General features: G+C 41.9%; 1 long non-coding RNA gene across 1 annotated transcript; it reads left to right on the top strand.

Annotated features, from left to right (window-relative positions):
• The first annotated feature begins 262 nt into the window (after positions 1-262).
• On the top strand, positions 263-1300 carry LOC136504491 (uncharacterized). Its single transcript, XR_010770893.1, has 3 exons — positions 263-400; positions 501-586; positions 831-1300. It is a non-coding gene; the product is annotated as an uncharacterized lncRNA (long non-coding RNA).
• Positions 1301-16002: the final 14702 nt, after the last annotated feature.

The following is a 16002-nucleotide window of genomic DNA, read 5'->3' as shown; positions in this document are numbered from 1 at the left end:
GTTATCACACTGAGTGATTCACAGTGTAATGAACATGTCCTCGGTCCTGGTGCCACGCATCTGGTTGCCTGATAGCTTCGCTTAAACATAGCTGACCTTCAACACTCACCATGAACTGAGGTGCTAGCACGAATGTGTGACGGTGAGACACTATAATGCTCGCGTGTCCTGCAATTCAGCGCCATCTGAGGCTAGCCATCTCGGAACCTCTTGGGAGTGGCGAGGGGGTGTCTTGGATTTAGTGCCAGTCCTTGCTTATATCTTACTTCCACCTGACAGGGTTGTAATGCAGGTGTTCCTGATGCCTCCTACTCCTATACACAAATTCCATAGCAACATCACTTGGGCGGCCAGAAACACTACTGGCTTCCAGCTCCATTCGTTGCTGTTTTATACACAGGTTAGACTAGAGAGACCGAAACAATTCATTGAAATATAGTCAGGCGCTTACCACTCACATGAATGAGTCGCCAACTAACAATCCATTGAAATATATTCAGGCAGTAAATGTGAAATCAATTCCAGTACAAGCAGACACTTCTGGAGGTCCTGCAAGCACAAAACAACTGGTGCCTTGTTAGGTCAGGTTCGTTGGGCTATTTTTCTAACCAATATGTAAATTAAGTTCTAGGCTAACCGAAGTTGATCTGGAAACTATATGCAAGCATGTACTATTTAATTTGATTTGTTCAACACAGTTATTCAGCGTAATCAGTCCAGTTAGATTATGCTCATATTACTACACTGCATGGAGTGTAGCATCCACTCAAATTCAAATAAAGAAGTGCATGTGAGTAAATTTTCAATCACTTTGTTTGGATGGGTTTCAGGTTAATACAGGATGCTAGATGGTCATTCTACAGAATTGGATCTAACAAAACAGATGGCCACGGCAGGTGCATGTACATGTCTGCCTCTGACTTCCCGGTTTTAGATGAGCCCACGTGGTCTTCTGCTGCGACATTACTTTTCCCTGTTGGCCCCAAGATTCAGACATCGGGAAAAAGAAAATGAAACTCCTTTAATTAAGGTCCCAAACCTACTACACAGGAGAGCCGGGATGTAGCTTCCTTGGTCGATCTGCAGACAAGACACGACAAGACTGGCCTGTAATATAATAGTGCTACTAGGCTGCCAGTGCAAGCTACCTAAGCTAGAGCTGAGATGTGTCTACGTAAGCGCCGACTGCCGATAAAATTCATTGAATGAGAAAAGAAATATATGAAGTAAAGATATATACAATTATATATACACATATAGTCATAAAATTGTTCAGTTGAAGATAAAAAAAGAGGGATATAAAAGGAGATTTTTTTATAGAATAAACAAATAACATCACAATTATCTCATTTAGTCACTTAGCGAACCTTTGGTTTTAAGAGATGATTCACTGAATTGTGAATGGACACTAAGGGTAGCAAAATTGTCATCGACCTTATGTACAATCGCTACGAACCATGGTGCTAGGACGAATGCGTGGTGGCGAGAGACCATACTGTTCCAGTTATACTTTCAGCGCCCTCTGAAGCTAGCCATCTTGGAACCTCCAATGAGTGCCGAGGGGATGTCTGTGATTTGGCAGAGTAGTATTGCAGGTGCTCCTGATGCTTCCTACTCCTAGTCAGTTTCCATAGCAAGATCACTTCGGCAGTCAGAGAAACACTGCATTTCTGCTCCGTTCCCTGCTGCTTTATATACTCTGGTTAGAGAGAAGAGGTACAATTTGATTCCATGCACTTACTACTTATATGAATGAGTCACCAACTAACCATCCATTGAAATATAGTCAGGCACTAAATAAATGTTAAATCAATTCTGGTCAGGTTCGTTGAGTTATTTTTTCTAACTAATATGTAAAGTTAAGTTCCGGCTAACAGAAGGTGATCCCTGAACATGCATGTTCACTAGAAGTCAACGTTTTTATCTTTTTATTAAACCTTTCTTTCATGAAAAGAACTGTTGCCTGGTTTGGGACGAACCTATTCAATCCGTTAAACTTTCGACAATCAGAAAACTGTGAAGCTATAAACTATTTAATGTGATTGGTGGAACACAAATATCTAGCCAAGTCAGTCCAGCTAGATTATGCGCATAAAACTACACTGCATGGAGTGTACCCTCCACTCAAATTCAGACAAAGAAGTGTGTGTGAGTAAATTATGAATCAATATGTTCAGTTCGGTTTCAGGTTAATACAGGATGCTAGATGGTCATTCTACCAATTGGATCTAACAAAACAGACGCGCACGGCAGCCAGCTGGTGTACGTACATATCATGCATATACTCTGCCCCTGACTATCCAGTTTTAGATGAGGCCACGTGGTCATCTGCCGGGACATTACTTTTCCCTGTTGGAGCATCCTCATCCCTGTAACAAGTGCAATCCTGGCGCCTCCTGAGCCTACTATAGAAAAAGAGGGGAGGGGCCCCTAGTGAAGTATTGAAATATTCATATATCTTGGACAAAAATAACGATGCTGAAGCAAGAGCTCATACTCAGGAGTTAGGATGCTGCTATGGTGTTCCTTCTCTTGTTTGCTGTTTTGTGGACCCCCCCCCCACACACACACACCAAGAATTGACAACACAATATCACGTTAATGGAAATGTTTGGCAGCATTACTGTTTAGTATTTGGACTCACTTGACACCTTTAGTTGGGTGCCGATGAGGTCACACACCTAGCCCTAAATTGCCCCCATTGCGAAAACATGCATGCTTCATCATTTTCCTTGCATCCCAGCCCAGTTAGAAGTCGTTGAGGCAACTATGAAGGTGACCATGTCTCCAAGTCCCCTTTTTTTCAAAATTAACCAACTAATTAAGATGGCGACAATAAAAGACTATTACGGCGTTAGTCATATTACAATGCGTCCTGCAAAAATACAAGTGTGTTTTAGGAACCATAGTTTCTTATCAACTTGTGGAGTGTGTGTGACAGGTGAAGTATAGTGTGCTCCCCCACCCACACGGAAACTCACAAGGACTCCTCCTTTTAATGTTTTACATGACTTGAAGGTTGGTAGCTTCTTTTTGTAAACATTCTTGCATTTCTTTCCTTCCTAACTTCTCAACACAAAAGAAAACACTGTGAGGAGCATAACCCATTTCTTGACTCACAAGGGATGTTTGCCATGTTAGACCACCACTGAAGGACATTATTACTGTGCTGCCAGGTGCTATATGGCCAGCTTGGTGGTGTGCGGTCGAAGTAGCAGTAGCAGCGTTACACTTGGCGAACTTGTCACCTGTCTGAGATCGGCGAAGAAGTGGTGCTAGCTGTAGGTGCTTCTTGGCTTGATTAATTGGGCCAACACTACATGGCCCAAACAAAGTCATTAGACGTGGAAGTCACACAATGGTTATTATTTTGTCTTGGTCCATGAGTTTTACTTTTATGTATTTTTAATGTTTGGTGAAAGAAGAATATTTGTTCCTCAAATTAAAGGAAACATCCTAAACCATTGTCTAATTGTTGCTGCTGTAGTCTATACGATTGCGATATATCTATGTGTTCAATTTTTCTTTTCTTTTATAGTCTAGCTTGTTGCTTTAGTGGGCCCTACCTAAACTCTTTTTATGGGTCAACCACTGATGGTAGGTGCATATATATAGTTTATAGCCAGACTGTGGAGGGCACACAGTCATGTAGTATATATATATCCTCGTATCCATTGTTGTGACATCTTTGGTTTGCTCCATAAAAGAGCACGCGAGTAAAACGCAAAGAATAAAGCTATAGTTGAGCGTGTCAGATAGGTCATATGGATGGACTAATAGTTCTATGGCCTTTCTATAATGCGAACTGCGTAGACATGAGAGGCATTGGGAACTCTTGTTACGCGAAGACTGGAAGCGTAAGTAGTTCATGCCCTTGTTCATGTTGCTTTTTGAAAGCTTTAGATAAAACTATACACAAGAATTTAAACATGGTGGATCGCATCATGCAGAATCTCGTGTTAGTGGCATGAGAAACAGTATTCTGTGTGTTCTTTGCACAAGAAGTACAAGGCCTGTGTGCGGTGGCAGCAGGAGCTGCTCACCGTGAAGAATTTCCATTGAGACAGCCACAACCATTCATGCTTGAGATGAGCACGCTTTCATCGATATGGAGTACCAAATGGGCCCATATCACGCCACATCATCACTTTCACAGTGCTCCATCACTTCACAGCTGGTTGCCGTCCACTAGCAGAAGTTGGAGAAGGAGGACAGGAGAATGATAGACTCAAATTTGTATTATTACATCTATATCTATAATATCAATATCTATATTTATGTCTGTACTCTATACATAATAACAAAGAGAAAATTTCTTCCTTTATTTTTTTTGTATGTTATATTCTCTTGTGGATCTGTCTGTTCCCGCACTCCCCTGAGCATAAGAGATGGCTGGTTTTAAGAGTAACAGTACATGTTGAATTAGAGATAAAAGTCCTAAGTGGCTCATCAGTGACCTGAACTCTCATCCATTGCTCATATATGAGTTAGAATAGCACAAGTCCAACCACAGTTCAGAGTCCAATTCTAACACATTGAAATAGATGATGTAAACTGTATGTCTTGTTGCAACACACACATATATATTTCCTAGTTATCTCTATAAAAACACAGTTACTCCGGTTTGGATAACTACTACCTAATATTGCTAATAATTTTGGTCATCAACAATAATGTATTGAGAATAAGCGATCCGGTGAAACAAGTGCTTTACAAGAATGAGATATGCATTCCTCTTAGAACATGCAGTGTTCCTTATTTTCCTTATTCTGGAGCCTCAACAATTCATGCGCCAATAAAAGACAGCGATTTGAGCTGTGGCTATCCGTCTAATAATTGCAATCCATTTTACCTGTTGACTAGCCTAATTAACTCTTCTTCCTAGCCATGGTAACAAAGGCACACGAATTGGCAGCACTGTACTGTATTTCATCTCTAAGCACTAGCACTGGTAGAGGTTGGTGATCTCAGAACTTCCAAGTGGCGAGGGGGCCTCATCATCTCCTGTGGTGGTAGGGTGGCTGCCTATCTCATGCTATTGCTAGGTTTGCCTCGGTTGCTTGATTGAAAGACTAGTAACGCAGCTGATCCTGATGCTTCCTACTCCAATCCTATACATAGTTTCTACGGCAAGATCACTGGAGGAGCAAGCTAGAGTTAGCAATACCGGCCTCTGGTCCCTTCCTAGCTATTTTATACTCAGGTTAGAGAGCCTGAAACAGTTGACCAGGAAATACAATCTGATTCAATGCAATTACCTATGCATATCAATGAGATAGTAACTCCATTGAAATGTAGCCAGATACTAAATGTCAAATAAAGTCCAGTAGCTAATAGATCATTCAAGCATAGCTGATGCCTTATCAGGTTTTCACAATTGTCTGAATTTAACATGATTGCTAAACATGCATATTCATTGGAAAGTCTCTTGGTTTTATCTTCATACAAACCTTTTCTTTCATGAAAAAAATTGTGATGAACTTAATTAAAATTTAAATCCACCAAACTTTTAACCTATATGACAATTTAGTATATGTGTAAGCAATATACTATTTAATTTAATTGGTTGAACACGATTCTTTCGGGTAATCAGTCCAGCTAGAGGATGCACATACACCTACAATGCATGGAGTGTAACCATCGACTCGAATTCAGACAAAGAAGTGGATTTCATTTGATTTTCAATCATATTATTCAGTTCAGTTTCAGGCTTAGACAGGAAGGTACATGACCATTCCACCAAATTGGCTCCAGCAAAACAGAGTGCATGCCATCTTCTCATACATGCCTTGACTATGTCCTCAGAGTAGCATCCTTTTGGGCTTATCCGGAAGACCAGTATGTTCGTTTCTTGCACTCTATCCTGATGCTGATGTCCATGGCTCCTCTCTAATGGCCCAAGAAGACGGCAATGGTCATTGGCTTGTCTCGATAGACTTGAGTGGATCCATCGCCATCACGAAGGACCACAATCAGTTAGTAAAATTTTCATCGCCCTTATGTACAATTGCCACTTTGTCATGACAGGACTGGAGGTTCTCAAATATCAATTCATTTACGTGCACAAAGCTAGCAAGACCATGAATTTAAGTTCTCACTTCTCAATTGCAGAAACCTCTGGATCTGAAACCTGACAGAATAGTTGTACTACATGTGTACGGAGTGGTTCAAGTGCATCCTGTGAGTACAGTCATGAATGCAACAAGGACTTGATGCCATTGAGCTAGCTAATGCGCTTCATCCTGTACTGCCGAGAATTTCATAGTTGACAGTGAACAATTGTCAAGTTTGTATGGGATTGAACACTCGAGGTTGGACAGGTCTGATGGAAATAAGGATCATGATGGGTTTGTTATCATGAATATATTTGTTAGAGCAGATCCAATTTTATACCTCAAAGCATTCCACACATTGTCCATTTGTTAGTTCGTTTTGATCGTATCCGACGAGAGAGACGCAATGATGCAATCTAATTTTCATTTGGAAATTCATTGAGATCAAGCAATCCAGTGAAAAGGGGCCCATTACAAAAATTAGTCCTCTTAATTAGATCACGTAATGTTTATTCTTAGTTCTTAAGCCTGAGTCATTCAACGTAATGAGCATCTCCTCAGTCCTGGTGCACGCATCTGGCTACCTGATAGCTTTGCTTAAACATAGCTGACCTTCAGCACTCGCTATGAACCGGGGTTCTAGCATAAACGTGTGACGGTGAGAGACCGTACTGCTCTGGCTTTCCTACAGTTTGGCGCCATTTGAGAGTAGCCATCTCGGAACTAGCGATTTGGCACCAGTCCTTGCTTATATCTTACTTCCACCTGACAGAGTAGTAATGCAGGTGTTCCTGATGCCTCCTACTCCTATACACAATTTCCATAGCAGCATCACTTGGGTGGCCAAAAACACTACTGGCTTCCTGCTCCATTCGCTGCTGGTTTATACGCAGGTTAGACTAGAGAGACCGAAACATTCATTGAAATATAGTCAGGCACTTACCGCTCATATGAATGAGTCACCAACTAACAATCCATTGAACTATATCCAGGCAGTAAAGAAGTATGCAAGCATGTACTATTTAATTTGATTGGTTCAACACAGTTATTCGGCGTAATCATTCCAGTTAGATTATGCTCATATTAACTACACGGCATGGAGTGTAGCGTCCACTCAAATTCAGATAAAGAAGTGCATGTGAGTAAATTTTCAATCACTTTGTTTGGTTCAGTTTCAGGTGAATACAGTATGCTAGATGGTCATTCTACCAAATTGGATCTAACAAAACAGACGGGTACAGCAGGTGCATCTACATGTCGTGCTAAGACTCTGCCTCTGACTTCCCAATTTTAGATGAGGCCACGTGGTCTTCCGCCGCGACATTACTTTTCCCATAAGAAATATGAACTAAAGATATATACAATTATATATACGCATATATATTGTCATATTGATTCGATCATAGCGCGTTTGGCAAAATGGTATATCATTTGTCTGGTAATACAAAATTGTACTTTCATAGTTTGGTTCCCACTAACTTGAACTTAGCTTGATGAGTACCAACTAGATCATAAATTATTCAGTTGAAGATAAAAAAAAGAGATTATTGAATTGAAGATAAAAGGAGATTATTCATAGAATAAACAAATAACATCACAATTATTTAATTTAGTCACTTAGCGACCTTTGGTTCTAAGAGAATATTCACTGAATTGTGAATGGACATTAACAGACTAGAGTACCAGTGCGACAAGTACTGAATTGTGCACAGGAAGCTAGAAACATCTCTGCTCGGATGTTTCTGCTCGCTAAGCTGCTCTGCTACAGGCCTGCTCCGGTCTAGCGCTGTCATGTGCTGCCATGGAGAAGACTCCGATGGGCGAACAGCTGAATCGCCTAGGACAGATGACGGATCGGAGTCTCATCGGCAGTCCGAGGCCGAGCGCAGCTACTCAGAGAAGGGACGGAGACACGGAGAACCAGATATAGAAAGGAGGCTAGTAGCATCGATTCACACAGAGAGCCAGAGATAGAAAGGAGATTATTCATAGAATAAACAAATTTGCATGGTTTTGAAATAGGAAAAATGATTTAATTACGTATATTGTGAGCATTTAAATTTAGGAAAATAATAACTTTGTTAAAATTAAAATCAAATATAGGTCTACATACATGTTTATGCATTCATGTTGCTGCATATTATTTTTGTATTGTGTGGTTTGAAATTAAATTTCAAATTGATTTGAATTTGCATTCAAAACTTGTTTGGAAATTAGTTTGGAAAATAGAAAAGGATTTTTCTCTCCATTCCTTGAATTCGGCCCGCCGTAGCCAGGTCGGCCTGCTCTCCTCGGTCTGTTGGCCCGCCTCCCCGCTCTTCTTCGCTTTCAGCGCGGCCCAGCTCTCTCTTCCGTTTCTTCTGCAGCGGCCCAGTTCCACGCCGTGCCGCGCCCGCGTTCTCCCCTATCTCCTCTTGCTGACGGCTCAGCCCCACCTGTCAGCAGCACCTTCTTCCTTTCGTGCGTGCACGGGACAGATTCGACCGCCATCGGGAGTCCGCCTCTGCCCCGTTGTGCTCGGATGGCGTGCGCCCCAAGCCAACTCCGCCCATAAATAGCAGCCCGAGCCCGCGCCGCCTCCCTATCCCGCCCTACAGCAAGCTTTTGCCCTTGCTCAGAGCTCGTAGCCGCGCAACCCTAAGCTCCGCCGCCGCCGTCGGGTTCGAGCAGCCGCCGTGCGCCATCGTCAATTCCTAGCCCTTGTTTTCGGTTTTGGTGAGTCCGCCGTCGTCCTCTCTTTCTTCTCGTGCTTTTGGTTCCTTCAACGGTGGACTGTAGGCCGTGAATCGCTAGCGCCACCTGCTCCAGCCATGGCGCCGCCGTAGACCAGCTCGCCGCCGGCCACATTCCCCGCCCGGTTCAATCCATGCCGCTCAATTCTAATCCAACGGCCAATATCGCCCAATACCCCTTCGCTGGTTACTTTTGTAAAAGGACCTTACAACTATTTAGATCTCAACCCACCGTCCCTGGTTTCTTTCGAAAGGACCCTTTTTTTCTTTTAATAATGCCTGCAGTACTCGGCCAGATTTAAAACTCAGGTTTATTTATTTTAATTCAAAAATCAAGTTCCACTTATTTACAGAATTACCACTACCTTCTATAGGCCATAAAATCTCCGTTTTAACTCTGATTTGATCTGTTCAACTTGCGTTAGGTTCGTAATTCCATAATCTACATGTTCATACTACTGTTAAGTAGATTTCTACTTTTAAAATTTGAGGTTAGATTTAATCTATTATTTTACTAAAGAAAATCTTGTTTAATCCATAACTTTTTCGTTTTAGCTCTGATTTTTTTGATCTTCACGTCTGTGTATGCATAGAAAGCTAGAATCATCTATGTTTGGATGTTTCTGCTCGCTAAGCTGCTCGGCTACAGGCCTACTCCGGCCTAGCACTGTCATGTCACTACCGGAGACCGGCTCTTTGCCGAGTGCCAGGTGGTTCGCCGAGTGTTATTTTTCGGGCACTCGGCAAAGACGCCTTTGCCGAGTGTTTTTTTTGACACTCGGCAAAGAGGCTATTTCCCGAGTGTTTTTTTAACACTCGGCAAAGAGTCTCTTTGCCGAGTGTTTTTTTTTGACACTCGGCAAAGAGCTTCTTTGCCGAGTGTTATTTTTTTTACACTCAGCAAAGAAAATTTCAAAGCACATTTTGAAGCAGTAAATTAATTCAAATAAAAAGTTTTCAACTACAAAGTTGTATAACTCATCAAGATGTACAATGTTTGTTTTGGTCTTTTCTTCATACGACAAAGTGAAAATAAATTTGTTCACAAATCTAACATATCTCTCTTGTAGTTTATGAAACTACAAGAGAGATATATAAGATTTGTGAACAATGTTAGAACGACCATGTCGGATGAACAGATGACCAAACAACCAAAATAAACTTTGTAGATCTTGAAAAGTTATGAAACTTTGTAATTGGCAACTTTTTGATTTGAAAACATCTTGTCATGCAAAACTGCGTTTGAATTTCAAAATTTTAAAATTCAAATTTTATAAACGACCTCGGATGGAAAATTTTCCTAAACTAAAAGTGTAGATATCGAAAAGTTATGAAACTTTGTAGTTTACAACTTTTTGATTTGAAAACATCTTGTCATGCAAAACTGTGTTTGAATTTTAAAATTTTAAAATTCAAATTTTGTAAACGACCTCGGATGGAAAAACTTCCTAAACTAAAAGTGTAGATCTCGAAAAGTTATGAAACTTTGTAGTTTACAACTTTTTTATTTGAATTCATCTTGCCATGCAAAACTGTGTTTGAATTTCAAAATTTTAAAATTCAAATTTTGTAAACGACCTCGGATGGAAAAACTTCCTAAACTAAAAGTGTAGATCTCGAAAAGTTATGAAACTTTGTAGTTTACAACTTTTTTATTTGAATTCGTTTAGGGCCTCAAACATGCAATTTACACTCGGTTTAGTATAATATATTGGGAACTAAAACAGAATCCAGACACAAGTGAGAGTATGGTGTAGTGGTAGAGAAGGTATGTGCACAGCGGGAGGTCTCGGGTTCGAATCGCGTCGGCCACGTAGCCATGAAATTCACGTGAAAAATGTCATAGATGGGTGGGCGCTGGCCGGAGGGGGCCTCCATCGATAAAAAAAAATTCCATTTTTTTTTGGGTAAAAATTCCTATTTTTTCGGGTTTTTTTTTTGTTTCAACTTTGCCGAGTGTCGGGCACTCGGCAAAGGCTTTGCCGAGTGCCCGATAAAAGACACTCGGCAAAGTTGGCTTTGCCGTCAATTTTTTTGGCGAGTGCTGTTCGCCGAGTGTTACACTCGGCGAACCATTTGCCGAGTGTTTTATGCCTTTTGCCGAGTATTTCGGACACTCGGCAAACTCAAGGAGTCCGGTTGTGCATGCTGCCATGGAGAAGACTCCGATGAGCGAACAGCTGAAGAGCCTAGGACAGATGACGGATCGGAGTCTCATCGGCAGTCCGGGGTTGAGCGCAGCTACTCAGAGAAGGGACGGAGACACGGAGGGCCAGAGATACAAAGGAGGCTAGTAGCATCGATTCACACTCACCGACGTGTGGTTTCCTTATTTGGGCCATTAACTGGGCTTTAGCGAAGATATCCACAGCTAATTATGAGTGATTAAGGGTCCATCTATTGAAGTCTGTGGAACATTGGAGGAGGCAGGCACCTGCCCGCTCCCCCTTCTGTCCGCCCCTGCCTGTTGGAACATACTCATCCCAACTGGCTCCATGCCTCATTATCCTTTGTAACAACAGCAATCCTGGTGCCTCCCGAGCCTACTACAGAAAAAGAGAGGAGGAGCATGTAGGAAAATATTGAATTAAATATTCATCTATCTTGAACCACAAGAACGAAGCTGAAGCAAGAGCTCATGCTCAGGATGCCTGGTATATATGGTGTTTATTTGTTCTTCCTCATTGCTCTTTTATGGACCCCTAGTCCGTCCAAGAAAAGACAGCATAATAATATCACATTGATGTAAATGTTTGGCTCCATTACTATGTAGTACTTGGACTCAGTTAACACCTTTAGTTGGGCTCCCGATGAGGTCAGCCACCTGGCCCTGAATCCCATTGTTAAAACATGCGTTTTTACCATTTTTCTTGCAGCCCAGCCCAGTTAGAAGTTGAGGTGACTATGAAGGTGACCGTTGTCTTTTGCTATTTACCTCAATGTTCGCCAAAAATAAATACCAAACCTTTTGTACCTGTCAGGTAGTCACAGGGAGTACTTTTTCTTATGATTTTTCACTTTTGGACATTTCACTCAGCGAAAGAATCAATCAGAGCAATCAATTCGTTAGGCAACAACCGTCAAAAGATAAGTCTCGTAGTCAATCTTCACTATCTTTTTGAAAGACATTTTATGGTTTTCTGTTTCCTTCTTTCAGTTGGGTCAAACAGGGAAATACCTTGGACCCCTCTGAGCTTCAATCATTTAATTGACAAATTGCTATTCGCTGGATTTTCAAGCACCTTTCGGGATTGTTTCTCGGGGTTTCGGTTTCCACGAGCATGCGCAGCAGGAACCTTCAGATCTTTGACACCTTTGCCAATTTGGGTCTATCACCAAACTTCACAAGCGCGAAGGCCCCGCGTACAACGCCACTTAAGTGAAGGTCCTACTCGTGGGGCTATTTCTTAACTCTCCTCTAGTCTGCAGGATCATGCTATTTCATTGAGGTAACAGTGTAAAGGGCCATCCCGGCATAAATGGGGACCCTGTGCTAAATTCTAAAATAGGCCCTAGCAACTAACAAAATACACTAGTAAAATAATATATTAAATTGCAATGATCAAGAATTATACGGATTTAACTTTTGGTCGCATGACCTATCGATAGCTCCTTCATAATATTAAGTTCTCAGTTTTTTACATTTTTGGTAATTCGATTGATATTTTCCTAGACTCATTTGCAAAGAAATGGCTTTGATCTTAAAACACTTTATGCCTACACACGTTAATACACAAGAATAAGTAAGACAAAAAAAGATACATGCATTATTATTATATATACATCAGATCACACTACTAGAAACAGTAACTTTGCCTGCCACAAGCACTCGCCAAAGACCAAAAATCACTCGGCAGAGGCTTTGCCGAGTGTAACACTCGGCAAAAAGCACACGGCATCTACAGTGTCGTCAAACAGCTATTTGCCGAGTGTTTTTTATCGCGCACTTGGCAAATGGTTTGTCGAATGTCAAATTTGACACTTAGCAAAAAAAAGTGGTTTGCTGAGTGTTTTTCCAAAATACACTCGGCAAAAGGGTTATTGTTTGCAGAGTGTTTTTTGGAATTACACTCGGCAAAACTATTTTTCAAAAAAAAATCTTAGCGTACCATTATTGTTTGCTGAGTGTTTTGGGGAATTACACTCGGCAAACCTATTTTCCAAAGAAAAAAAATATTTTTTTTCTCAGCATACCATTATTGTTTGTCGAGTGTTTTGGGGAATTACACTCGGCAAACCTATTTTCCAAAGAAAAAATAATAATTTTTTTCTTAGCATATCTATGCACCTGCTTCACAACTCAAGAGAAAATTTAATCTTATCCAAACTTGAAAAGAAATATCTTACAAGTTGCCTAGAAAAATAGCTTTTCTGCAAGCTAGTCCAAAATCAATGGTAACAAGGCCACTGAAATGATATACATGTTTTACAGAGTTATAGGCTGGGTAGCTAATTTTGCCAACATAATGAATGCTAATGATATCCAGAGTATAATTGCAGTGAGCATGTAATCACTAATCATAAAATTAGAAATACAAGCAGCAAGACAAAAATGGTATCAGTCACTAAAACATTGCAAAAAAAGAAGCAAATCTTATAACACTATGATATATACTCTACCAAATACAGGGTATAAACCTAATTGCTGTTGTAAACTAGCATTGGCCCAATTAAAGTGACAACCATTGATTAAAGAATAAGTATGTGCTGACAAAGTCTCAATCAATGGAATTTTAAAACGTAAAATCTGAGCAAATAAACAAATTTACATAAGAATGTGGCATATGCAAGCTAAACATGTATTTGAGAAGTTCCCAAGCAAACTGAGAAGGCCATTACCAATCACCATGCTTTGGCTGTTTCATCATGAAAGCTTCCAAGTAATTTGGCCCAGTATGTAAAAAAGGTGAATTGAGATTCAGTCTACTGAGTACGGTAAGATTCAAAAGGAGATAAAACATTGGAAAGAGATATTTACCTTTGCGCTAGCAATATGGCCTTGTTATACTTCTGTTATAGTGAGAGACAAAATTACCAACTCATAGTGAAATAGTGGGTACAGATAAGCAAAATTACAAAGCACTGAAAAGAGGCTCTTACTATCTCAGCCCCTACAGTCGCATGCACTGCAAATTCTAGATGTAAAGCTACCTCTTTGCACTGTCATGCATTAGCATCAAAATGTCATCCAAAAAAAAACAACCAAAGGTCAAACAAATTGCAACGGGTAGAACTTTGCTTAATCATAACCACTTCAATCAAAAGACATACATAAATGTCATCAATCATGCACAAAATTACAATGTGGAACTTGACTATCAGTACAAGCAGCACACTCTCACTCATTCTATCATGCAGCCAGAGACAGTAAATGGAAATGCTATAAGGGCATGCGACATCAAGATAAGATCCAGAAACAAATTGTGGCCGTTTTTAAATTTACCTTCTCACAGATCCATCAGAGCCGCAAGCAAACGCTGCAGGACTCATCCTGGAAGCACCAGTCGAGGAGTGCCGCACAAAAATCACGTAAGAACAAAAAATAATGACAGAGTTTCCATCTAAAATCCGCTGTTGGAACCATTCAGCTCTCAGCAACTGATTAAAAAGCAAGCCATTCAGGTATGCCAAACTTTGAACACAAGGGGCTTTGAGAATAATGGCATCACAGATGGACTAAAGGAAAAAAAATCATATTTAAGCTCCTAAATGTCTATAAACTATCTATTTGCTTCTTAGCAACGAAAAGTTTTAATTGTAAGGCTTGGAGCAGACACCATCCAGGCATCCACATAGTTGCACAGAAGTAAACAAAGTTTAGTTTTTATTTGTCGAATTCCAGTGTTCTGCAACTCTATAGGAGGGTAAATAGATGACCTAAAACAATATGGACTAAGACAAAAATATAAGTAGTAGAACTGACAATAAGTCAATGATACATGTAGCAAGATACAAAGCTAACGAGAGATCACTAAACCGTAGACCCAATTGACATGGGTGATAAAATAAATATCAAAGTTAGTAGGCATAATACATGTACACACTTGTGATTACATCAGATCCGAATACAAATAGCTAAATAGCTCAAGTTAGGGTTCCGGTGCTCAATTTGGCACAGCAGGAAGGGAAGAGAAGGAGCGGGCATACCTGGTGTGCTGGGTTCCTGTCACCGGCAATGGGCCCGAAGAAGACATGGGAAGCTCGGCGTAGGGCGGCGGCGGTACCAGACGGACGGGCACCGTTTCCTGCCTCACCTTGCCCGCTGGCGGCAACCACGCCTAGGCCAACATGGCGCCCTTCCGTGTGGAGGAGGGAGGCGCCGACGGCCGGATTTGGAGGAGGGAGAGGATTTGGACGAAATTATAAACCCTAATAAAAATGCCCAAATTCCAAATCTATCGAACTCTAAACCTAAGACTACGATAAAGAATCTCACCGGTGGCCATAGGCCTGGCCGTCGCCGTCGTGCGCATCAGGACAGCTGACCGCCGCCGTGCAACCTGGGGCCGTCTCTTGGCCACGCGCACTCGATGTCGCGTGCATAAGTGCCATCGTTACGCATAGCCGCGCACAGGGCCGCACCACAGCCACCCATGCCTCTGCCTCCATCCATGCCACCACCTCCACCACCACCCATGCCGTGCCGCCAGATCTAGAGGGAGGAGGGAGGGAGGGAGGCGGCGGGGCCGGATCCAGAGGGAAGGGCCGGCGCGGCGGTCGGATCCGGGGAAATCCGGGAGGGTGGGAGGGAGGCGCCGGGGAAGGAGAGGGAGGGAGGGAGGCGGCGGGGCCAGATCCGGAGGGGAGGGGCCAGCGTCGGGGAAGAGAGGGAGGGGAGGGGCTGCCCGCTGGCGGGCGGAGGGGAGGGGGCCGGCCACACACGGGAGAGGATGGGAGGGAGCGAGCTGGGAGGGAGGGGAGGGGGTGTGTGCGTCGCGAGGGATGGGAGGTGAAGGTGGGTGATATTAGGGGTGGGTCATTTTTTTTCTTTGCTGAGTGTTGTTTTTGGGACACTCGACAAACCTCTCTGTTTGCTGAGTGTTTTTGTTGTGACACTCGGTAAACCCCCTATTTGCTGAGTGTTTTTGTTTGACACTCGGCAAACCCCCTATTTTTTATTTTTTATTTATTTTTCATGGGAGGGGAAAAATAGCAAGCTTAGAAAGTTTGAGCTCAATCTAATGTATAGAAAAAGTTTCAAGGTCAAACGATGATTG

The sequence above is a fragment of the Miscanthus floridulus genome, chromosome 14, assembly GCF_019320115.1.
Source record: "Miscanthus floridulus cultivar M001 chromosome 14, ASM1932011v1, whole genome shotgun sequence".
Taxonomy (NCBI): domain Eukaryota; kingdom Viridiplantae; phylum Streptophyta; class Magnoliopsida; order Poales; family Poaceae; genus Miscanthus; species Miscanthus floridulus.
Note: the sequence above shows the minus strand (reverse complement) of the source record. Positions and strands in the feature narration are given on the sequence as shown.